Source organism: Periplaneta americana, chromosome 14 (genome assembly GCF_040183065.1).
Source record: "Periplaneta americana isolate PAMFEO1 chromosome 14, P.americana_PAMFEO1_priV1, whole genome shotgun sequence".
Lineage (NCBI taxonomy): Eukaryota > Metazoa > Arthropoda > Insecta > Blattodea > Blattidae > Periplaneta > Periplaneta americana.
The window spans coordinates 86,001,597-86,027,444 of NC_091130.1; positions in this window are offsets into that span (position 1 = coordinate 86,001,597).

Consider the following 25,848-nt stretch of genomic DNA (forward strand, 5'->3'; position numbering starts at 1 on the left):
AAAGAAAATTCCTAGCCTTTTAATAAGGGCCTAGTAATTACATAAAGACTAGGGAACAGATTATTATACACTGAAAGGTAGAGATGTTTCAAATAGGCTACTTGATTGTTTATACATATATAATAGTTGTCAAAGCAGATAAAAGTTCAATCATGTATACACAACTGCTGACTTCGGGGCTTCGGGAGATGATCAATATCGAGTCTCGGAAGTCTCACAACCAGTCTTTACGTCAAGGACGCGACGTAATACAACATTGTCATGCGGGTTTTCGGCTTTGCGGGCGCTGTTAGACTCGTTTTCTCGATCGTAGTTCATCTCTAATTCACAGACTCTGTTGTACCACAGGAACAAACAGTTTGACAAGCCTTACTAAGAAAATTCATTATTATCGATTGAAAACGATTGGTTTTGCACCGTGGCAATCAGATCATATATGCAGCAGTTGTAACGGTTCTTGTGTTTGTTTTGAATTTCTTCATAGTAAGTCCTAAGTTACATCTGCTAGCTTTCATTGCTAGTCAGTTTCTACAGTTGGGGAATCCTGTAGAACCCGAACTCACTTCTACAAGATAATGACAACGTCTACAGTGATATGACTGTGAAACATAGACTTGAAAAATAACTTACAAATAATTTAGAAGCAACTGAAATGTAGTCGCTTATGTGCTTATATAAACTTGAATATAAAACTAATTTTTTGAAATCCAAGGACCGCTGGGAATGGAAGGATTATAATCTTCTGGTACAGATAAAGTAGCCCAATGTTGCTCTCGATCGTAAAATTTAAAAGTACTTAGGGTAAACATTGGTAATTTCGTGGCATTGATTATTTCGTGATACTTATTCTTTGCTCTTTCGTGAACTAACCAATGGTGTTACGAGATTAAATTTCCGCCAAAGCATTGCATTTATTGTCCAGTTTACAGAAAAATACAGCTAAGCTTTGTGTGACTATTGTAGCTGCTTCAGTGAGCTTTTATGTTTGGAGAGAGCAAGTTAGCGTCGACTTCTCAGGGGTACAAATTTTGTGGATGTTTGTAATTACATTACAGGCTTATTACTAAAGGTAAGCATATGATATTTGGTACAATGATTTACTATATCTTAATGAAATTTTAGGAAATGTTTTTGGAATTTTAGATATAGCTGTAGTCGCCATATAGGCTTAGCTTTACTGATAGAAATCTTAACTGTTAGAGGCGATATTTTGTTGAGCATTAAGCGTTACATTTTATACTATTTTAAAAATTGTATTACAATACGAATTTTTGAAATCTGAAGATATGAAGTGATAACAAAAAAGAAAAGGGGGACGTAATGGGTTCAGACTAGCTTCTTTTTGATATGTTATCATGCTAAGTGCCAATGATAAGTGCTACATTACTTACTTGCAAGAATTGTGACAGAAGATGAAACATGGCTCCGCCATTTTGGACCGTAGACAGAGGCAGACAATGGAGTGGCATCATGTAAATTCACCAAAGAAATAGCAATTCAAAAGTGCACCTTCGGCAGGAAAAGTTATGGCTACTGTATTTTTCGATTCAGAAGGACTCTTGCTTGTGGACATCATGCCACACGGAACCACCATTAATTCTGACGCGTATGTTCCAACTCTCAAGAAACTTCAAGCTCGACTGAGTCGTGTTCGACGACATCGGGAGAAGCAGGATGTTCTGCTATTGCACGACAACGCACAGCTAAATGTCAGTCACAAGACTACAGACCAGATTAGAAAATTCGGATAGACAACACTGAAACATCCGCTTACAGTCCTGAACTGGCACCGTGCGATTACCATCTCTTTGGTAAACTGAAGGATCCCTTCGCGGAACGAGGTTAGAAGATGACTCCCTTGTGCACACTGCTAAAGAGTGGCTCAGACGTGTTGGTCCAGACTTTTACCGTGCTGGTCTACAGACCCTCGTTCCTAGGTTACGTAAGGCAGTTGAAAGGGACGGGGATTATGTGGAAAAGTGACATTTTGTTCCTAAAGGATGTATCTACATTCTGTGAAAATAGCAACGGTGTAGGATAAAAATATATATTTTTTTAAATGTTATACATAACTTTTGGAGTTACCCTAGTAATATAGTCTATAGTAAAGTCCGTAATAAAAGTGTTCACCCTTTCAGGGTAAAGAAGATCCCTTTTCAATTTCAATTTTTACTTTGATTTCATTCTTATTATGTGTTGATATGTAGGCCTATTTCTACGTTTTCTTGCTATGAATATTAGACGGAATTATTATGTTTGAAGTCTTGTAGCAATAAATGAAAATTCCATTTGACTTTAGTGAATTTTTCCACAATTCTTCTACCTCTCACGAAATTATCAATGTAATATCACGGAATTATCGAGATTATCACGAAATAACCAACCTTTCAGCTTAAGTTGTAAAAGTGGTTTTTGGCACTTGTTCTAGAACGTGTCCAATCTTTTATGTCTCCAGATTTGTACAGCAAATTATCGTCTTTTAGACAAAAAATCGGAATAAGGATATATTTACACATTTGCATTTTAAATTAGTTTTCATGAAATTATCACAAAATTACCAATGTTTACCCCATATGACATTATTGACAATGTCGTACACACAAAATATGAAGTATTCTTATATTGTATGTACAGTAGATGTTATATGTTGATCAAAATGCAATAAAATCTAAATGGCTAAATGAAAGCATTAAGGACAGAATTAGTAAACTACAATAATTGTGTTCTTGTGACTAATAAATCCCGTGACGCACATAGCATAATATTGTGTTCAATGGAGTTATTTGTTGAATTTATAATCAAATCTGAAAAAAAGCTCTACCTTTTGACGTTACAATAGATCAATAGGGGAAACTGTAACAAACTTTTAGGAATAGTGGAGATTTCAATAACATAGTCGATGGGGAAAAGTGTGTGAAAGCTGTGAAGCGTTAAAATAAGAAAAGTGAACTTGGATTTTGTAATGAGACGTGGGCAGGACTGTGAACGTAAATGAGGAGCAAACATTCAAAACCTGACTTGTTCGATTTCAGAAAATGCACGTCAGATGGAAAAAGCTTATATTTCTCCAATGAAAAAAAAAATATTTTCTTTGGTGAAATATTAAATATTATTATTATTATTATTATTATTATTATTATTATTATTATTATTATTATTATTATCATCATCATCATCATTACTATTTGCTATAACTTTTTACAAAATTTCACCATAGAAAAAAAACCGTGTTTTGCAGAGACACAGATATGTAACTTCTCTGAAAATGGACATGTCAAGTTTTGAAAATTTGTTCCTCAAATGATAGTTATTTAGAAATGAACAGAATATAGAAATGAACATTAGCGTTGTTCTAACTGTGAGGAGTGACATAATAGAGTTATTCAGAAGAATTTATAGGTAAAGGTAAACATATTAATGGGAATTGTAAGGGCATTAGCGCTTTGCAATAATTTCGAGAGATACATTAATTGAAAATAAATGTAAATAGACAGTTGTGGTGTGACTTAACTACAGAAATGTGAAGGTACACCATAATTAGTAGTGATGTTTTTAACATTAAATTAATATACCATTACCATTTGACGTTAAACTTTCTCAATATAGCAGTATAGAGAAAATAAAAAGACGGCGGTTAAGAGGGAGGCGGCGCCATCATTACCATTCTGAATAACGGACAACTTCTTGCCGTGGATTGTTTTCGTAAGCATTCGGGCATAAAATTGTTCCAGTTTGTTTTAATTACCCATCCTGCAACATTGGCTTACGCCATAGCCCGCGGTGGACACGTCCGGGGGTCTTGTAGAACGTAGGAAAGTCACGTCTTCCTGCCTCGCAAAGTTCACCAACATATCCAGGTCACTTCCAGCATCTTGTAAAACAGTGCGCCTTCCAAGGTAAGACAGTAGAAACAGAACTCTTGACAGGCATTGCGGGCGCCGATCTCACTGTGGAAATAACAAAGTACGCTTCTTTTCTTTTCATTTCCGCACGGAATTTAATTCCATTAATTGAGTTGCGATACATGATTTTTCACTCCAACACACTAACGCTTTTAATTGACATTTAGATTGTTACTCATTCTACCTCACTTCGATTATTGCGACGTTTTGTTCAATGATCTTAGGATTGATTCCGCTCAGAAGCTACAGCATGTTAATAACGCGTGCGTCTGCTTCATTTGTAATGTTCGATACTATGACCATATCTCACCTTCATTCGAGAAGTTATCATGGCTTAGGTTACACGAGAGGAGAAATCTGCACTCGCTTTCTCTCTTGTATCGAATTATGCACACTTCATCCCCCGCTTATTTATTCGCCCGTTTTCATACTCTCTCTCGCTATCATAATATCAATACTCGATCACAACGCGATAACACGCTAGACATTCCACTTCACACATCATCTCTGTCTTCCTCATCTTTCACTGTTGCTATCTCTCGTCACTGGAACTCTCTGCTGCCTGAAGTCAAGGGCTACCGCACATTGAAATCTTTCAAATCCAAGTTAGAAAATTATCTTACAACGAATTGCCATACTAACTTACTATTATGACAAGTGTTGTATTGCATGTTTCCACATATTCACATTTTAAAAATATATTCTAGTGGTATTTAACTTATTTTACCTTTTTGTTTGCATATTTCCCGATAATGGTATATCAATAATGTGATAACTTGAGCTGTATATATCATCATAATTTTCCTTACTGCGTGTAGTGTAAACATTGGTAATTTCGTGGCAGTGGTTATTTCGTGATACTTTTTCTTTGCTCTTTCGTGAACTAACCAATGGTGTTACGAGATTAAATTTCCGCCAAAGCATTGCATATATTGTCCAGTTTCCAGAAACATACAGCTAAGCTTTGTGTGACTATTGTAGTTGCTTCAGGAAGCTTTTATGTTTGGAGAGAGCAATTTTGCGTCGACTTCTCAGGCGTACAAATTTTGTGGATGTTTGTAATTACATTACAGGCTTATTACTAAAGGTAAGCACACGATATTTGGTACAAAGATTTATTGTATCTTCATGAAATTTTAGGAAATGTTTTTGGAATTTTAGGTACAGCTGTAGTCACCATATAGGCTTAGCTTTACTGATAGAAATCTTAGCTGTTTGAGGCGAAATTTTGTTGAGCATTAAGTGTTACATTTTATATTTTAAAAATTGTATTACAATACGAATTTTAGAAATCTGAAGACAAGATGTGATAACAAAAAAGAAAAGGGAGACGCAATGGATTCAGTGTAGCTTCTGTTTGATTTGTTATCATGCTAAGTGTCAATGATAAGTGCTAGATGACTTACTTGCAAGAATTGTGACAGAAGATGGAACATGGCTCCACCATTTTGAACCGGAGACAGAGGCAGACAATGGAGTGGGATCATGCAAATTCACCAGAGAAATAGAAATTCAAAAGTACACCCTCGGCAGGAAACGTTATGGCTACTGTGTTTTTCGGTTCAGAAGGACTCTTGCTTGTGGACATCATGCCACACGGAACCACCATTAATTCTGACGGGTATGTTCCAACTCTCAAGAAACTTCAAGTTCGACTGAGTCGTGTTCGACGACATCGGGAGAAGCAGGATGTTCTGGTATTGCACGACAACGCACAGCCATATGTCAGTCACAAGACCACAGACCAGATCAGAAAATTCGTATAGACAACACTGAAACAACCGCCTTACAGTCCTGAACTGGCACCGTGCGATTACCATCTCTTTGGTAAACTGAAGGATCCCTTCGCGGAACGAGGTTAGAAGATGACTCCCTTGTGCGCGCTGCTAAAGAGTGGCTCAGACGTGTTGGTCCAGACTTTTACCGTGCTGGTGTACAGACCCTCGTTCCTAGGTTACGTAAGGCAGTTGAAAGGGACGGGGATTATGTGGAAAAGTGACATTTTGTTCCTTAAGGATGCATCTACATTCTGTGAAATAGCAAAGCTATAGGATAAAAATATAATTTTTAAACAAACGTTATGCATTACTTTTGGAGTTACCCTAGTAATATAGGCTATAGTAAAGTCCGTAATAAAAGTGTTCACCCTTTCAGGGCAAAGAAGATCCCTTTTCAATTTCAATTTTTACTTTGATTTCATTCTTATTATGTGTTGATATGTATTTCTACGTTTTCTTGCTATGAATATTAGACAGAATTACTATGTTTGAAGTCTTGTAACAATAAATTAGAATTGCATTTGACTTTAATGAATTTTTTCACAATTATTCTACCTCTCACGAAATTATCAATCAATATCACGAAATTAACAAGATTATCACGAAATAACCAACCTTACAGCGTAAGTTGTAAAAGTGGTTTTTAGCACACATTCAAGAACGTATCCAATCGTTTATGTCTCCAGATTTGTACAGCAAGTTATGGTCTTTTAGATGAAAAAATCGGAATAAGGATATATTTACACATTTACATTTTAAATTAGGTTTCATGAAATTATCACGAAATTACCAATGTTTACCCTATCTAAAAATATTGTATTCATTGTATGCTTTGTACTGCACTATTTTATTATTATTATTATTATTATTATTATTATTATTATTATTATTTCCTTATATTTTTATACTTTTTATGTCTTATTTATTTTGATCGGCTGATCACATTTTATTATGCTTTTTCCTTTCTTTCTACATGTTATATATTATGTCTGATTTCTGCTTACTTGTTGCTTACATTATATTATTATTATCTCATTCAGTTTTGTGTGTAAAATGTTAGTGTACTTTGTAAATTTGTAGTGTTTTTTTAAAGCAGTTTTACTCCTGGTTAGAGAAGGCCATATGGCCTTAACTCTGCCAGGTTAAATAAACCATTATTATTATTATTATTATTATTATTATCATTATTATTATTATTATTATTATTATTATTATTATTATTACTTCTTCATTGATTACGCCTATACTCGTTTGAAGTATAAAAGAAGGTATTGTGATGCTGCAAATGATATCGGTATTATTATGGAAATACAAGTTTTGAGCATTTCTGAGAATAAAAATTTCGGGGTATGCTGTGTCGGACACACAGCCGCAAGGTTTATGTGTGAATACGTCGCTGCCAAACTTTCTGTTAAGGTACACTTCAAAAATGAAAATCAACATCTCTTCTTTCTAGATATTTACTCTGAAAATCCGGTAAATCTTCGCTGTGCTGGGGCTCCTGGGAGTAGTCATCTTGTGTGCATTGAAAGTAAACATGTCGCTTACTATAGTAATCACCGTGCTCTATCGTTTCATGTCCGTTGCTGCTTATATGTCCGCTCCCATTTGCGCTGCACATAGGCCTATCTCGACATTGTGAATTTTCTCGTTCCATTCAAATTCACTCACGAATGTTTCCAATTTAACTTTCGACTACTGATTGTTAGTCTATTGAAATTATAGCTTGGTTCGTTATGAATCGTTTAACATCACTGCGAACGTCCTATTAGTTACACTGCCTTGGCTGCTGCACGATCCACCAATTCATACCTTAATTTCCCTCCTCCCGCGCATTGACAGATAACGTCACCCGCTCCAATTCAAGATCAGGTTGGATACATTGATCCTTCGTCTGTCAATCGCCGATTACTTCATTCGAATAGGTCGCGTAATCTAGAAATTGTATGTGCGACAAAGCTCGCGTGAAAATGTGTTGGTCGACTTACTGGGATGCCACTCCAGTATTACACCGAACTTATAGCCGTATACACGTCAAAAGTTGTTTTGGGCTTGTCACTGGTCCGTACACAGAGATTTCTCCTAAACTATTTTATTTACTGTATATTCAGTATCTACGATTCAAGTTATACGAAAAGTGTGCACTGGGCAATATAATGATTTTAGTATAAATTAGTTGGTCGTTAAGTTGTTTTAAATCAAAAACAGACAATGATGATCCAGTTCAAGATTCGGCAGAAGAAACTCTTCGTGACTATGCGTATTTAATGTAATAAATTGATTAATAAGACTGTGAAGTTAAATCGACGGGAAAACGTTTTGGCAAGAGAACTAAATGGTCACTCTATTCTTCCTATTTCCTTTGGTCAGAAACTGGCAGTGGAAACTCCTTTGTCAATTATTATTTGTCACGATTCATAAACCCTCTCGGTTCTTAAAGGATAACGGTCACTAGCAGTTTGATAGAATTTTGTTCACGATTAACAGTGTCTTATTAAAGTACAAATTAAATGGAGAGGAATATGCTTAGAGTCTCATTATAAACGACTCATATTTTAACATTTGCTTCACTTTTAAATACTGATTTTTTAACATAAAAATATTATAAGTGACTGTAGTTTACGAATAACTATTTTGCGCACATTTGTGGTAACTTAGTACAATTAGGTCTACTTAAAGAATACAATTTGTAAATGAAATCAGAGTCTTACTTTTGGCAACATGGAGAATGTCTCTTGTGTTCCAACCATAAAATGAAAGTTGTATCTTCTTATTTGGGCGTATGATAAATGATTCTATTTGAGCGTATCTTGTGCATAATTGTTCATGAAAATAATTAGGGACGATACTATTTTTCGGAACATGATAAAGTAACAGAATTGTTACGAAATACATAAAACGCTTAATGAGACAGTAGGCCTATATGTCGTCTTCGTGAATGAATTTTATTCTGGCATCGCAAAGTTTGCGTTCAAACAAGAAGAACATTAGGCCTACATAGAACAGATGTCCGAAAATTCGTGCACACGAACTACATCGTGTGAATTTTGGATAAATTTAAGATGAAAATGTAATATACAAGTTATATATGTGTTACATTATAGCTCATTCCTTCATAAGTTTTTAATAAATTATTGTTTACCTATTGCTTAGTATGTTGGTTACAATGATAAATACATAAACATTACATTACATTAGACTACTACGACATTCTATGCTGTTCAGTATCACCCATTTGTGCAATTAAAAATTCTTCGGATGAAATTCTGTAGCAAAGATTTTCGTCTTCCAATCATGCAGGATTCACACGATATTGCCCGTGTGCGCGATTTTCAGGAGATTCTGTATAAGTTGACGAATTTTATAGAGTATACGTTGAATATTTAAAACAATAAAATTATAGAATATACGTTAACGAACTTGAAGTCTTATACAACGTGTACTTTATGCCAGTCCCCAATGAAATACCTGCAGATTTTATGAGGCCAAACCGACATTGAATCTGAATACTCTGCCTCAGAAGGTTAAGGTAATGATCCCCATAAGTACAAAGAAAAATATGATGACTTGTTATCTTTACTGTCATAATTCCATCCATCTATCACAACGGTTGAAGAACATTCCTCATGAGAACAAGGATGAGTAATATCATCAATAAGGTACGGATTTTTAGGTCGTTAAAATGTAATTTTAGGTGCCTAAACTAGATTTAAAAGTGTAGGAAATAGTCTCTAAAGAATCGAAAATAGGCTCTAACAAGAATAATATTTTCTTTAAAAACATGTTCCAAATCATGAGGAATTCACTTCTAGAATGTAATAATTTTAAATGCTTGTACACCGTTACCACCACTACTACTAAAAGTACAAGAACAACAAATATGTAACTAGTTATATATAAACTAAACAATTAAATGTGAAAAATAAATTTTAGACAAATTCAGTACACAAACAAGTCAAATATAATCAATTCTTACCAAGCCTTGTCCGTTAATGTCCATAATTAGCTTCACAATAAATTACTAATACTTTTTCTAAATTTTCAACTAAACAGCAATTCCATCTGTCACTCAACACAAATTTATATGCTGAAAATGAACGTTCCACATCCAATGAAGTAACAAGAGCGTATTTCAATTTTGACACTAGTTGGACAGGAATATTACATTGTAATTCCGTGTTCTTCCCTGCTAGGATATCTGAAGCAGTACACAGGTAATTCAGTCCTACACTTCTCTGCAGAACCTGCTCCAGTTTATCCTGTAGCCTAAGCCTACTTTATTTCCAACAGAACCAGGAACACATTTAAAATACAAATTTTGGAAATAACAATGGGTGTTTTCACCTATTAGAGATAAAACATCCTTAATAGATCAAAATAGGCATTTTTAGGTGTTATTATAATACCAATTTTAGGCAGTTTTGTATGAAACGTGTACTTGCAAGTTTTTATGAACTTATCTTTTAAGGATTAAAATAGGTTTTTACCCAAAATCCGAAGTCTAATCATCAATCACAAAATCATAACTATTATGAAATCTGTCTTTATGATGAAAGCATCATCTCATTTTGTTTCCTAAAGTGTGTTTTCAATAAAAGAATTTAATTTCCATTTAATATCCTATATGCAAAAAATTAATTTTCCAAACCTAACAAAAAAAATTAGTTAACCCACAATTATATTTCTACTCCAGCATGCTTCTGAAAGCATTTTTTCAAGAAGAGTAAACAAGCTTTACGTTCAGAAATTGTGTGAACTGATAGCCAAAAGCCAGGGAAACACATTATATCAAATTCAAACACCATGCTTGTAACAAAAGAATTGTAGGAAATTATAAGCTTCCAATTTCATTTTCTGAGAATTAATAGAATTGATGGTTACCATTATCTTGCCCCAAGGGACTGAAATATAGTTACACATAACACTGCACAGTAAACATACAGATAGAGTGGAAACAGTACGAATTCCAGAGTGTTAACTTGAACACAAAAATATTGAAAGACGAAACAAACAAACGAACCGGATTTACAAAACAGTAGATTTTGACGACCTGACAGCATATCTATAAAAAGGACGAGATTCTGGCACAAGTTTTGACTACCTGTTGTCGTTGAACATGCTTCCATTGATGACTGCCAGGTCCATCTGCTGCAGTATTTTCACAGCTGCGTTTAGTTTCATTCAGCCCAGCTGGCCACTTCGGTCAAATAACTGAAGATTTGTACTAGCAGACTAATAGCAAGAAAAAGTACAGCGGATAAGACGTGACAAATACAGCACGGCTCACAGAGCCATGAAAAATCTTTACAGATTTTAATGTTATTTGTGTCTTATCAGTTGAAAGAGTACAAAGGCCTCGTTTTCGGTTCTATTTTCGTCTTAGATTTCATCTGTTTACTGTCTTGCACATGTAGAAATATAATTTTGGAACTGAGTTACAGCAGTTAAAAAAAAAAAAACTGAAATTAGAATTTCAAATTCAGTTAATGCAAAATTGTCATATTGACATATTAATATTTTCTTTTCTTTTTTTTTTTTTTTCCTTTTTTTGAAAATACAAATGATATTGGATAAAGTGTAAAAAGTCCCTAAGAATTTGTAATACAATATTTTGTATTTCAAAAGCTTTGAATTTTAATTTCAATAATAGTAGGAAAACTGTGGAAGGGAACCTCTCGCTGCAAACAACATAGATGTGACAATCCATTGATTAAAAAGTGCCTATATTATATTAAATTTAGTACAGAGGAAAACAGGCATCGTTCATACATTTCCTATTGGCCTCATATTTATCCCTGTCGATGGCTATGATATCCGCACGCCTACTGGAATCTGCGGTTGAAATGCAATGAACATCTTTGTGAACCTTCCAAACAAAGGTGCCTTAAGACTTCTGCAATACTTGTCCTTACTCTAAAATGTTTGTTATTCCGTAGCAGTTGGCTTTTCCTGCAGAATCCCAAAACCTAACCAATAGTTTCTGTCTCCTTACAGTCAGTATGCCTACAACGATTTGTATTGAATGTTCTGCCAGTAACAGATCTTACTATAATTAAGTTACATGATAACTTCACCGCTGTGACATATTCAGACTTTGAAAGAGGTACTTTGCTGGACATCCGTTGAATTAATTTTGGAGCACTCAGCATATACAGTCACTTCTTTCCCTTTATGGACCAATTGATACTAAGCTTGGAAAGACATTGTTTTTATAATTTGATTAAGTGTAATCACCGAGCGGGCTAGCGGCGTGGTAGAGGGCTGGCCTCGCATTCGGTTGGTCCGGGGTTCGATCCCAGGGGCCGGCAATCCTAACTGAAGTTTTCCATGGTTTCCTCAGTTATTTCCAGGCAAATGCCGGGATTGTACCTCTTGAAAGTCCGGCCATGGACGGCGATCCTTCCCTTAATCCTTTCATATGTGCGAGTGAATGATGTGTAATGTCTTAAATGTTTGTGTTGTATCGGAGGTGGCCCTGGCATTGAGCTGATCCCTCATCCGGAGAGGCCCTCCATGTCCTTGTGTGGTCAAAAAGGTATGTATATGATCCATCTCCCGACAGGTCGCGGCCCTGTAAAGCCCGGGTGGCGTGGGTCGTGTAAATGCACCTAGAAGGGAGAGGTTAAACTGAAAGAAAGAAAGAAAGAAAGAAAGAAAGATTAAGTGTAATCAGTATATACAGTATAATTATACCTTTCCCTTTATGTGGGAGTTGACACCAAGCTTGGAAAGGCCTCTTTCTCAGAATCTCTTAGAAAGTTTACTCAATTTCAGTTGATTATGCTTTATTTGTCAATCAGTATATTACTTATATTCAATTAGAGATCTGTTTTCATACACATGTTTAAGTAGTACTTGATTTCCTTACCTGTACATTAGGAAATATTTGAGAAAACACATCTAAATAAAGGACGTAAATGTTACGTCTTGTATTGCGAGAGGAAAAATAAATTGTAAATCACTCTCCTGATCTCACATCATGTTACTTTAGAAGATCTTAAAAACAATATCAGGAGACAAATTTATCTCATTATCCCCCGAAAATTTCATGTAAATTCGCATTTTTAAAGGAAATACTAGTTATGTCTAAATGCAAAAGAATAACATTTCCAACAACTGCTACTATGAAACGGTTGGGTTACTGAGGAAGGCAGAATAATAATAATAATAATAATAATAATAATAATAATAATAATAATAATAATAATAATAATAATAATAATAAGGAGAAGATGGGAATGAAGTTAAGAAAACATCGGAAAAAGCATTGGAAATGGTCAAGAAGCCGCCATGTTGCCCTCTCCCCCTTCAACTGCGTGTTTAATTCGAAACAGTCGCCAGCGCACAACAGCCCTTCCACCAGAGTCCTGCCAGGTGTCCATCACGCCCAGAAGACTCCGTGGGTGGCGGGCACCTCCTGAAGGTGGAATTCCAGCAGTCACTGATTCATCCTGCTAATCTCACCCAAGCTGTTTGTAATGGATTCACAGGCTCACTGAAGAGTGTAACGCTGCAATGGCGAAGAGGTCCCCACTTACCGTCACGCTAGGTACAGATGGCATTGTGATGTTGTGAAAAATATATTTCGGGATTTGAACAGAAATGAACCTTTACAGAATCTCTGAAAAGTGAACTTGCCTGTGTTGCTATTTCCTGAATTAATTTCGCTAGTATTCAATATAAAAAAAAATGAACACAACACGGCGTTGGAGAACGAGGTGGGCTTCTCTAAGTGGCAGGTGTTCCTTGCAGTGGCAGGTTAGTGCTAAACTTCCTCCCCTCTCATTGTACGCTTTTGTGACTTAGGTAGCTATACGAATAATAAAACTGCAACCAAAATTTTTCTCGTAATTTTTGCTTTTCCAAAAATAATAATTGGTGTTAACATAGCCTATATAATTAACTATCCTCAGATCAAAAATCTCATTTTTGAAATTTTGGTATGTCTGTCTGTCTGTCTGGATGTTCGTTACCTTTTCACGCGATAATGGCTGCACCGATTTCTACGGAAATTAGTATATAAATTAGCTTTTATGTCACTTAGAATTCAGGCTATATGACATTTAAAATACTTTCTTTAAAAGGGGGGTTATAAGGGGGCCTGAAGTCAATAAATCTAAATATCTAGCTTATTATTGACTTAACAGATAGACCAAGAATACTGAACAGATGGACTATATATATAGAAGAGTTGTATGAGACAGGGAATCGTCCAGATGACTTGGTTATAGAAGATGAAGCAGGGAAGAAGTTGATATAGCGCTTAGGAAAATGAAGTATGGGAAAGAAACAGGAATTGATGGAATCCCCATTGAACTAGTGAAATACTTGGGTGAAGACAAGAAGAAAATTCTATCAATATGCAACGAAATGTATGAGAAAGGCGACTGGCCTTAAGATTTTACGGAGACAGTGTTGCTTCCAATACCGAAGAAAAATAATCCCAAGAAATGTAACGAGTTCAGGATATCAACCTGATATAACACTCGGCGAAAATTCTTCTGCAAATACTGAATCGACGTTTATATTCTAAGATGGAAGCACAGTTGGAAGAAGAGCAGTTAGCCTTCAGGAAGTGAAAAGGTACGAGGGATGCAATTGGATTTCTACGAACAATCGGCCAAAGATACCTAGAGAAGAATAAAGAAGTGTATATAGTATTTGTGGATCTAGAAAAGACTTTTGACAAAGTGGATTGGAATAAACGGATGGGGATCCTAAAGAAAATTGGTGTGGATTGGAAAAAATAGGAGGCTTTTCAGTAACTTTCATATGAAACGACAATTCAAAGTCAGAATAGGAGAAGAAATGTCAGAAGCAAATGAAATAGGGAGAGGAGTACGACAAGAATGCTCTTCATCACCTACCCTGTTCAACATCTACTTAGAGGATTTAGTGAAGAACTGTTTTCAGAACATAGGAGGAGTGATAGTAGGAGGAAGAAGAATAAAGTGTGTAAGGTTTGCTGATCATATGGCGTTGTTAACAGAAGAGGAGATGATACTAAGGGATATGCTACTGGAGCTAAATGACAGCTGTGAGCAGTATGGAATGAAGATAAATGCCAACAAGACGAAGACCATGGCCATAGGAGGAAAAATAAAGAAGGTAAACTTGCAAATTCTAATTGAGGCAGTAGAGCAAGTGGACAGCTTCAAATATTTGCGGTGTACTATAACCAGTAACATGAGCTGCTGCCAGGAAGTCAAAAGGACGATAGCAATGGCCAAGGAAGCTTTTGATAGAAAAAAGAGCATATTCTGCTGACCTCTGGAAAAATAACTAAGGAAGAGACTAGTGAAATGCTTTGTATGGAGTGTGGTATTGTATGGGGCACAAACATGGCCATTACGACGAAGTGAAGAGAGAAGCATTTTAAATGTGGATTTGGAGAAGAATAGAACGTGTGAAGTGAACAGAAAGAATAAGAAATCAAGACGTGGTGGAAAGAGTGGGTAAGAAAGAATGATGCTGAAACTGATCAGGAAAAGGAACCGGAATTGGCTGGCTCACTGGTTGAGAAGAAACTGCCTTCTGAAAGATGCACTGGAAGGAATGGTGAACGGGAGAAGAGTTCGGGGCAGAAGAAGATATCAGATGATAGACGACATTAAGATATATGGGTCATATGAAGAGACAAAGATCAAGGCAGAAAAAAGGAAAGACTGGAGAATGCTGGGTTTGCAGTGAAAGATCTGCCCTTGGACAGAACACTATGAATGAATGAATTTTTTACTTTTTAGAAAAATATTGTATTGCAAACGTTGCAGTAAAAAATGTTTCCAACAAGTTTTATTCTATACACAATCTCGATAGGACCACCAATATTTAACGAGATACGAGTTTTAAAATAACAATGCTCTTTATATGAGTGCGCCTCAGACTAATATAATGAAGTGAAAACAAATGACACAGCTTTTATTTAAGGCAGCCTTGCACAACAAACGGAAGATATTCAATTAGCACTATTTTTGTATGGATATCATTGTAATCTGTTATATGGATTTAAATATTTATCAATACTAATATGTAAAGAGATAATGTGGTGTGTTTGTTTGAAGTAATCTCAGAAAATAGTTGATCGATTTGGATAATTCTTTGACCATACCGCGATTAATATATTGTCTTAAGTAAATATTTCATACAAAAGTAATAAAAATACCGATATTTAATTACAAAGAGGTATTCTTATTTGATTTCACAAAAAAAAAAAAAAACTGCATTGCCCTTGTGTTTGTAATATTTTGATACTTTGTTGCTAAAAATGATGAACAGGATTAATGTTTTCGGCAGACTAATATCTTACAGTATTTTTAGGTTATTTTCAATAATTTATGTAGGTTACGTTTATCTTACCGGGTTTGGTTTGGGATCATATTGAAGTTTCACCAAAAATTAAAATGTAGTAACAATAAAATTAGTATTCCATGTGGACCAAATAAAACATAAGGACATATTATCGTGACTCACTCAAAAATGTGATTAAGTAGTGAAAATGTGTACTTTACGAAATATTTAGGAAGTGTCGGGTGCTTATTTGTGAAATTATTCCATTTCTCAGTTTCATTTCATCATGAAATAAACCAACTCAATCAGACATCAGTCTCGTGTGTGGTGTGGGAGAATATCATAGTTCATTTTTTTTTTTTTTTGTCCACGAAACATGACAGAAGAGTGTTTTTCGTAAAAAACGAATAATTTTGTTTTATAAAAAAAATACAAATGGAGTAAAAATTAGTATTTTACCGTGGAGCTCACAAGAGTTTTTCATTGTCTAAGTTATCCGAGTCATTTTACAAAGTGCAAAGTGCACGAAATGGATTTCCCATGATTTTCATTTTGTTCCCTGTGTTTCTTAAAATAATACTTATGTACAATGTTAATTTTCATTTGTTTTTATTTACGTAAACAATGGTGCACAATGAGGCCAACACAACCAGCCAGCCTTGTGGCGCTAGGTCCTAAGGGTTGTGGGGTCAAGTCCCGCCTTGGGCATGGTTGTTGTATTCATATTAGTTTAAAAAAAAGAAAAACAGAAAAAAGGAAAGCAAAGGAAAAACTTCGGGGAAAACGTCCTCTGCCGATAACATTTAATTAAAAAAAACACACACACAAAAATAATCTTTGTACACAATCCATGCTATATTCACATTTGTTTGGGGTGCTTTATTAAAGAATGTATTCAAGACTAATTTAGAAACCTGTTAAATGAATTATTCTTGCACCAAAAACTGATGCTCTCTGAACCAAATGATAGTACTTCAAATTACATTGATACAATAGCAATTGAGAAACATGTTAAAGGAATTATCCTTTCACCAAATATATGCTCCCTGGATCAAAATGTTAATATTTTAATTATTGAAATGTAATTTAAAATAAGAAACTTGTTAAAAGTTTTTCTTTATACCAAAAACGGTTGCTGCATGGACAAAAGATTGTATTTTAATTATTTAATTACTTATTTTAATTATGTACTCGCAATTATCTAATTACGCCAGTGTATTATGTCATTGTATGGGGTTGTTGTGACTGAGTTACCTATTGTTAATTGCTTTTATTTATAACACTAGCCGTACCCGTGCGCTACGCTGCACCCTTTAGAAATAAATGTGAAGTAATTACATAATTAAAATAGGACATTTGATCCAGGGAACTTTCGTGTTTTAAAGAAGGATAAATTGTTTATTATGTTACTTAATTTAAATTGTATTAAAAAAATTAAAATGCAATTATTTTGATCCAGAGACCATTCATTTGGTCATAAAAATTATTTTAGGAAATACAGGAAACTAATGTACAGAATAGCCTATCAAGTTTTCTGTACATAAGAAGCTATTTTAATCTTACCTGTCCTCGATTCACTCAGAAGTTACTGTAACGACATTATAGCATTACGTCCATCTAGAGAAACTACACTTTCCAATGGTGAATTAATAATTAATTATACAAATCGGTTAATTTACAGTAGCGTGCAAATTACTCCGAACACGACATATTTTTACATTTTCTATCATTGTTGGCCTCACAGCTGCTCATACCGCTTTAATTGACATCTGTAGTACGTGTAATTCCATTGTTGAAGGTTGTCGTTATTATTTTTTATAATATGTGACATTTTGACTGTCGTTTTGTACTTATAAGCATTTCAGTTGTGTTGAAGACTTAATACTGCAATCCTGTGTACGTTCACAAACGGATACAACTCCACGAAAACGGTCTAAAATTATAACATTAGCAGAACATTCTTCTATGACACAGAGGCAAATTGCTGCAGAATGTCACATCGGTTTGGCTACTGTTAATTCGATCATAAAACGATACAGGGAGACTGGATCCATCACACCCCAGAAAAAAGGAAACTGTGGCCGGAAAAGGAAGACTTCACCTGCAGATGATCGTTTAATTGTCAGGAAAAGTAAATTAAATCCTAGACTAACTGCTGTCGACTTAACCCGCGAGTTAATGGCTACCACTGGGGCGAATATTCACGTCACAACATTGCGGCGTAGGCTTTTGGAAGCTGGACGAAGGGCTCGTAAGCCTATTAAGAAGCAACTGCTAACCCCTGTTATGTGCAAAAAACGCTTAATGTGGGCAAAATTACATCAACACTGGACAGTGAATGACTGGAAGAATGTACTTTTTTTCTATGAGTCTCATTTCGAGGTCCACGGCCACCGTGTTTCTTACGTACGGAAAGGATCCGAAAAAGTAACAGCAGCACATCTCCAACAAGCACCCAAATACCCCCCTAAAGTAATGTTTTGGGGTTGTTTTACACATGAAGGGCCTGGAGCATTAATAACTATCAAGGGAATGATGAATTCTGACAAATATATTCACTTATTGGAAACCAGAATCGTACCCCAGCTGCAAAAATAATTTCCGGATGGCAGAGGTGTGTTCCAACAAGACCTGGAACCATGCCATACGTCTCGAAAAACTACAGAATTCTTCAACAAGAAGAATATTCAGGTACTCCCCTGGCCAGGCAACTCACCCGACATCAACCCCATTGAGAACTTGTGGTCAATTTGCAAAAGAAGAATGCAAAACATGGATTGTTCTACAAAGGAGAAGATGATTTCTGCCCTCATTGGTGTATGGTTTCGCGATGAAGAAATGAATATTTGTGGGAAATTAGTGGAATCCATGCCAAATCGCCTCAGAGCTGTTATTAGGAACGAGGGAGGCCACATAGATTACTGAGGTATGTCTTAGATCCTTTTCTTTATCCCGTTTGAGTGTTTTTGCATAAGTAATTACGTTGTTCGGATTAATTTGCACGCTACTGTAGCTTCCGATATTACTTCATACAAACACAGAAACATTCTCTGTAGGCTATATTTCATAACTTTCGATTGTTGCTGTCGTCCAAGGCCCCTTATAGACGAAGTCATTTGTTTTTTATTTCATTACACCACCTTGGATGGCGTTGTTATTGTAATTTTGAAACTCATTTATCTCATTAAATATCAATCCTATCAAAATTATGCATAGAATAAAACTTATCGGAAATTATTTTTAAAGAAACTTTAATTATGTAATATGTTTCATGAAAATTAATAATAAGGGAGATATTTCGATTTATTTAATTCAAGCCCCCTTATAACCCCCCTTTTAAATAAAATATTTTGAATGCCATATAGCCTAAATTCTAAGTTACAACGAACTTAATTTATATTCCAATTTTCATATAAATCGGTTCAGCCATTATCGCGTGAAAAGGTAACAAACATCCAGATAGACAGACATACAAACAAAAATTAAAAAAAAAAACGATTTTCGGTTTCAGGGTTGTTAATTATATAGGCTATGTTAGGACCAATTATTTTTGGAAAATCGAAAATTACCAGAAAAATTTCGGCTACAGATTTATTATTAGTATAGATTAGGCCATAAATGACTGAGTATACAGAACTCTTACTTATTAAGTATATAAACTGTTATAATTTTCATTGATTACATCGTGTCTCTGGTGTTGTTTGTTATAATTGTCATGTTATTTTCAATTATTTAAATACGTTTTTCTCTTTGTGGTGTGGAAGAATAATACGTTTCATCTTACTTTGTAGTGCCCGTTGGACAGTAATATACTCATATGTGTTCCATTTTGTAGGTTCTGTATATTATATAGATGACACAGCATCCAGGTTGTACTTTGCTCTACAGAGAATCATGGCAGACAGCATCCAGACTTCGTTGCCTGCTCAAGGAGCGATAATACGTATGGCGCTTTGAATTCTATTTGTGCTTTGTTCATTTTAGCTGATAAGTAGTCTATAAGTTCGACAGCAATAATTTTGGAAGGTATACTCCGACAAAAGTTCTATACGTTAACGTTAAGTATTGCTTTTCACATACTTCAAGATGCCAATTAAACAAAATTCTCAGTTATCCCGAAACACTTCTGTCTCAAGACAAAACAAAATTCGGAGACTTAATGAGAGTGACGAAGAAAAGGAGGCTCATTTACGAAATAACAATGTAAACATTTCAGTGACTTGACGAAAAGAAATTAGCATCGAACACTTTGAGCGACTTGCCGATACGTGAGTTCGAACTTGCCAGAGTCGAGAAAGAGAAAACAGTGCTGAACGTTCTCAGAGAATTAACGAACAACAACAGTGTATTGCTAGAACTAGAGAGAGTAATCGAGAGTAAGTACGTAGTAATAGTATATTAGCATTCCATTACGATACAAATATTGATTATGCTCATTCGAATGGTATTCAAATAGATAAGAGGGATAAAATATATAATAAATACAATGGAAACAATGGGGTAATGAACCAACCGGGTTATGCTGGAAAAGTTTTTTCTGAGATCCAATAGCCACAACCAACAAAACGTTTACTTATAGGAGAACATCCGTTGTCAACACACATTTCAAATAATATAGTAAGACAGTACAACACCATATTCTAAATGGTATCGTTTTGGTGCAAAAGAAATACACGAAGGCAATTATACACGTATGTTAACATTAGGCTGAAGTTCAAGGACAGACTTATCATTTGTTTGAAAGACCTCTTCCAGCTCTCAATTCATACAAATATATTTTGTTTCAGACGCTGGCCAATTGTCAGCTAAGTCTAGTATAGTACCAAGCTTAAAAGTAGAATTGATTGAACAGCTCCATAAAGTATTGCATTAATATAATTAATAATTTTTAATCTTCCTCAACATGGTGAGGTTGCCAAAGACAAAGAATGTTAAACAGTAACATTTAAGATGTGCATTAGAAATGTCTTACAAGAAGTTTGTTTACAATAAACTGAAATTTACAATAGATAATGTTTTACAATAATGAAAATTTGCAGTAAAATAAAAAACGGATAAAAAATAAAATGAGAAAATTCAACTGTAATTTGAATTGAAGTACAAGTGTCGCCGTAAAATCTGCGGAGAACCCTTCAAAGCTATCATAGAAATTTCCTTAATTGTTGTTGCTGGGACTCCAAATTTATGACAGAATGAGACGAACTGTTTTGTTATGGTCCCTCTAGCGCCCACCATTAATCCGATGACTTCTATATCCCTGAGTTTATATAATGTTTTGTAATAAGGGATAGTTGGCTTATGAATTATCCTTTTCTCTAGATTAACCTCCTCAGGTTGATTCTGATGCGTCTCGAATCTCATGGTCGGATCCAGAATATAACCTTTTGTCTCTCCAGGTTTAAATATTATAATATCAATACGCCAAAGACTTCCGGTATCCACTATTCCATGGACTTCTCCATAGGTAGTGTAGCCATTGGACTTAAGACATGTTGCGATTACAGACCTGATCTTGTGTTGCCTGCTGTTACGAAAAGTTTCGCCAAATGGGCATGAACCCAAGACATGAGCCAAAGTTTCAACCTCACTGTGGCATCGCCTACAGTGGTTATTGTCTTGAGTTCTGCCTGGAACAGCTCGTACAGGCGCAACATTACCGGTCATCTTCAGCGCATCTCTCCACTCGGAGCTAGAAAGTTCTGTATGATGTCTGGCCGAGCTGTTTGCGGGAGTGAAGTCTTGATATAAGCTGACTCCTTTACCTTTTTGTGGCAGTTGACACCATTTATTAAATTCTTTAGAGCGCAAAATTTTCCTGAGTTTCCTTGAGTCGATTAGGCTTATTTTGTTCTTAACGGTGTCTGGGGCGATCAAATTGTTATCCATAGGTAACTTTCCGAGGTTAGTTTTCAGTTCACTCTCTAACTGTTATATTCATAGTTTAAATGTATTTTTGAAAATAAATCACGAGCAAACTATTTACAAATTATAATACGATAATTTTTCGCTAAGTAATAAGAAAGTTGTATCTGAAGATATAATAGATTTAAGTCAATGGTATTTATTTGTAACAAGTGCAGCGCAGCTCACGGTTATGAGAATAGTTGAGAACAGGAAAGATGGTAAATACACGTTTATTTACTCTTCATTCATTAGTTCAAAGAAGTTGATAAAATAGATATAAATCCTCCTTGAATATATCTGATTGGATTATATTTTAAAGTTGGTATGCTGAGACTAAACTAATAATTATAATTGACATTGATGACATACAAAGTGAAAGCCACCGAAAATAGTTCTAGGATTGAAAAATTACAAAATCTGTTCAAAGGCCTCATTAGCGTTGCTATAAGTTGCTCTATGTACCATATGCATGTCTGTTAGTTCAACATTTATAAACCTATCCACTTTTAATGATTAGAAAAATTATAGTCAGGTCTAACAGACAAATTATTTTGTGACATAAAACGAAAACAAATCGCCTTCAATTATTTGGGAATTGGGAATTAAGGTATAGATTTTTATTTTAGTAGGTTATTTTACGACGCTTTAACAACATCTTAGGTTATTTAGCGTCTGGATGAGATGAAGGTGATAATGCCGGTGAAATGCGTCCGGGGTCCAACACCGAAAGTTACCCAGCATCGAACCCGGGCCACCTGGTTTCGCGGCTAGACATGCTAACCGTTACTCCACAGATGTGGACTTAAGATATAGAGATTGAGAACTACCGATAGGGGAGAGTGGAAAGAAGTACCGATGTGTGAGGCTGCCAAAGTTCACCAAGAACTGTAGCGTCAAGGAGTAAGTAAGTAAGCAAGCTTTTTTGAAAGAGCACTTGTTTTTGTATACGAGATCTGTCAGTTAATATTATGCTAGTCTCACATGGTTGCGTTAACATATCAACTAAATTAAGGGGTTAGGTACAATTTACAGCAAGTAAATTTTTGAAAATATTCAACATTTTTTTTTTTCCTCCATTACTGTATCATGTACAATAATGAAAATTAGTATGTGTAAAATGCTGTCCTTTTGCTATAAGAAAAAAAAAACTTCTACGATTAAAAAAAAAATATATTAACTTTTTTTTTTTCCAAAATTCCGTTCACTGTGCAGTGATGAAGCGTTTCCCACATAACTCAAAAACTATCCAACATTCTGTGATGAAATTTCTTGTGTGTATTTATACAATATGATGCAAGATCATGTCTCTACCTTTGATAGATTGTCTGATAAAAAATAAATTCATTTAAAAATGGTCAAATATCAGTATTTTCTTATAACACAAAATAAAAAAAGTATTATTTATTAAGGAATGTAGTTGAAAGAGCATTATATTGTAAACATGAGTTTCAGTAATAAAATACAAGAGAGAGAAATGAAAAAGTTAACAAGTTCATGAGTTATGAGAGAACCGCATCATCACTGCACAGCAAACTGCCACTATTTTGAATTTTGAAAAAAATATATAATTTTTTTTAATATATAAAAATATATATTTTTTTTTCACATAGCAGAAGGACAGTATTTTACACATACCAATTTTCATTACTGTACAAGATACAGTAATAGAGAAAAAAAATGTTGAATATTTCCAAAAAAATTTATTGCGTAAGCTGTACCTAACCCCTTAAATAGAAGATGAACGTCCCTGAATCAATCTCTCCATTACATGTTATAATATTTGAAAATACCGAAACTGAAAGAAAAGCAAACAACTGCTCGGCATTGTAGTCTTGTTTATTGTAAGTTTTTCAGCAGCTGACGGAGCTCAAACCAAGTCTCTTCTGGCCAGAAAACATCACCAAAATGACCTACATCTGGACCTTCAATGTTAAGAGAAATTTCTCTGGAATAGATTTAGATTGTTTCCTGTAATTCATTCCGCCCTAAGTCCATTCGCCGAACAACAATGTAAATTGTAGAGAACGGCAGTAATTTCACAATGAGGGTTGTGTGATCTACATTCCGCGCGATGCACTGCGGACTGTATTTTCCAGGTCCGTGGGCAGGCATGTGCTCAAGATCACCATAAATAATAACAGCGGACGTTAACTTCAAGCGAAATCAGGGCAGCCATAACTCACAGCACATCGGCTACGGGAATTCCAGGGAGCCAGCCAGCCAGAAAGACAGACAAACCTCGCAGGTGCCTGGAATCTTACCGCCAGACTGTGTTATGACACGAATCTGTGTCTCACATTCACATGTAAATTTTTGTGTTGCCTAGGGACTTTGGACGTATCAGAGGCGCACAGATCTTAGATCTGTACAGAGGATGACAAAGGAGTTACCCTCACTATACTCTGAATTTCCATTACAACTACATGTTGGAGATTACAGCCTGTTAATGAAGATGTTCTTCTCAACTCGATTTCTAAGGCAACATCGAGATCAAGTTCTTATCACTAAAATCAAAATTGATTCAACAATATCTTCAGCTCAAAGATCATCCCGCAGAATATAGGGTAAAGTTGCCTAATTCCGTGACATATTTAATAAAGTCTATATTTATGCCAAAATTGTAATAAAATTTTTCAAATAACACCTAAATGACGTTATTAGGATGTTTAGCTACAGTTTTTACAACATTCACTGTCAACAGTTTCACAAGTTTGGTATATAATATATGATTCTTCATTGTTATACAGTGGCTCCTAAATCCGTCACAGGGATCCAAATTCCGTGATAGTGGTTTCCTAATTCCGTGAGTGATATCCTAATTACGTGATACTAAACTAATTCTCATTAACTGCTCAGAAAACTAAGAGGTATTTGGAGAAACACATTAAAGTCATGTTATATTGTTTTAATATGGATTAAGCAAGAAATTACTACATAGAAGAAGAGCCTAAGTGACAAATTTCATAGAAAATACAGGAATACGTATTACATATTAATATATTATAAACGAAATAAACTGAAAGTTAAATTCAATACAAAATTAAATTTGAATAAATTGAATTATAACACAATTATTTCTCATTATTTATATTCCTAACAACAGCAGTAATTAAGTTAAATATATGCCCCATTATTTTATTACAATTATAATTGATGTTTTCTATAACTTATTTCTATTATTATTTCCACGAACTATTTTCTTTCACAGACATTAATTTTCACAATTTAGCGTTGGCATCACTGGTCGAGTGAGCCAGGAAGGAGAAATATGAAAATAAATCTGAAAATGGGAAAGCCCCTGTAGCATTGTTATTGTCTCACAATGTTTAAATAATCATACACATTGATTCAGCTGACTATAATCTACAGTAATATACCATTTTATAATGCTATATTAATTCTTACTTCAAATATAAAATGTTTCTTCAGGAGTGGTCACAAGAGAAAGAAAAACTTACTGGTCAACAACCTTTCACTGAACAAAAGCTTCTGCAGTCGACTGCTTCTATTCAAAAGGCGGGTAGTCAATAGAATTGAAAAGAAGACATCTCCTGGCATCTGTTAGGTATTTCAAAAAATTAAAAGTCGGAGACCACAACTCCATGGCAATCAATTGAAATTTTATCACGAGATTAGTGGTATCACGGAATTAGGCACCTATACCCCACTAGCCTACATGAGCCATTCCATGCCAAGCCAAACACTGATTTAATCGAACCCTTCAGATTGTATGCATTCTTTTTTGTAAATTCTATGAGAGAATTCATTAGACGCGTATTTTTCATTTACGAAATTGCGACTATAATTTCGAAGTTATAGACTATTGCAGTTCCGCGTGAAAAGCCTAGATTGGAACGCAATATAAAATTTAAATGATTGTAACTCTGGTTTCATCCATCGCAGAAAAACAAATGATAGCTCATTTTGAAGGAAATTAAACAGTCTTTCTTTCTGCTGCTACCACATTTTCATAGCGA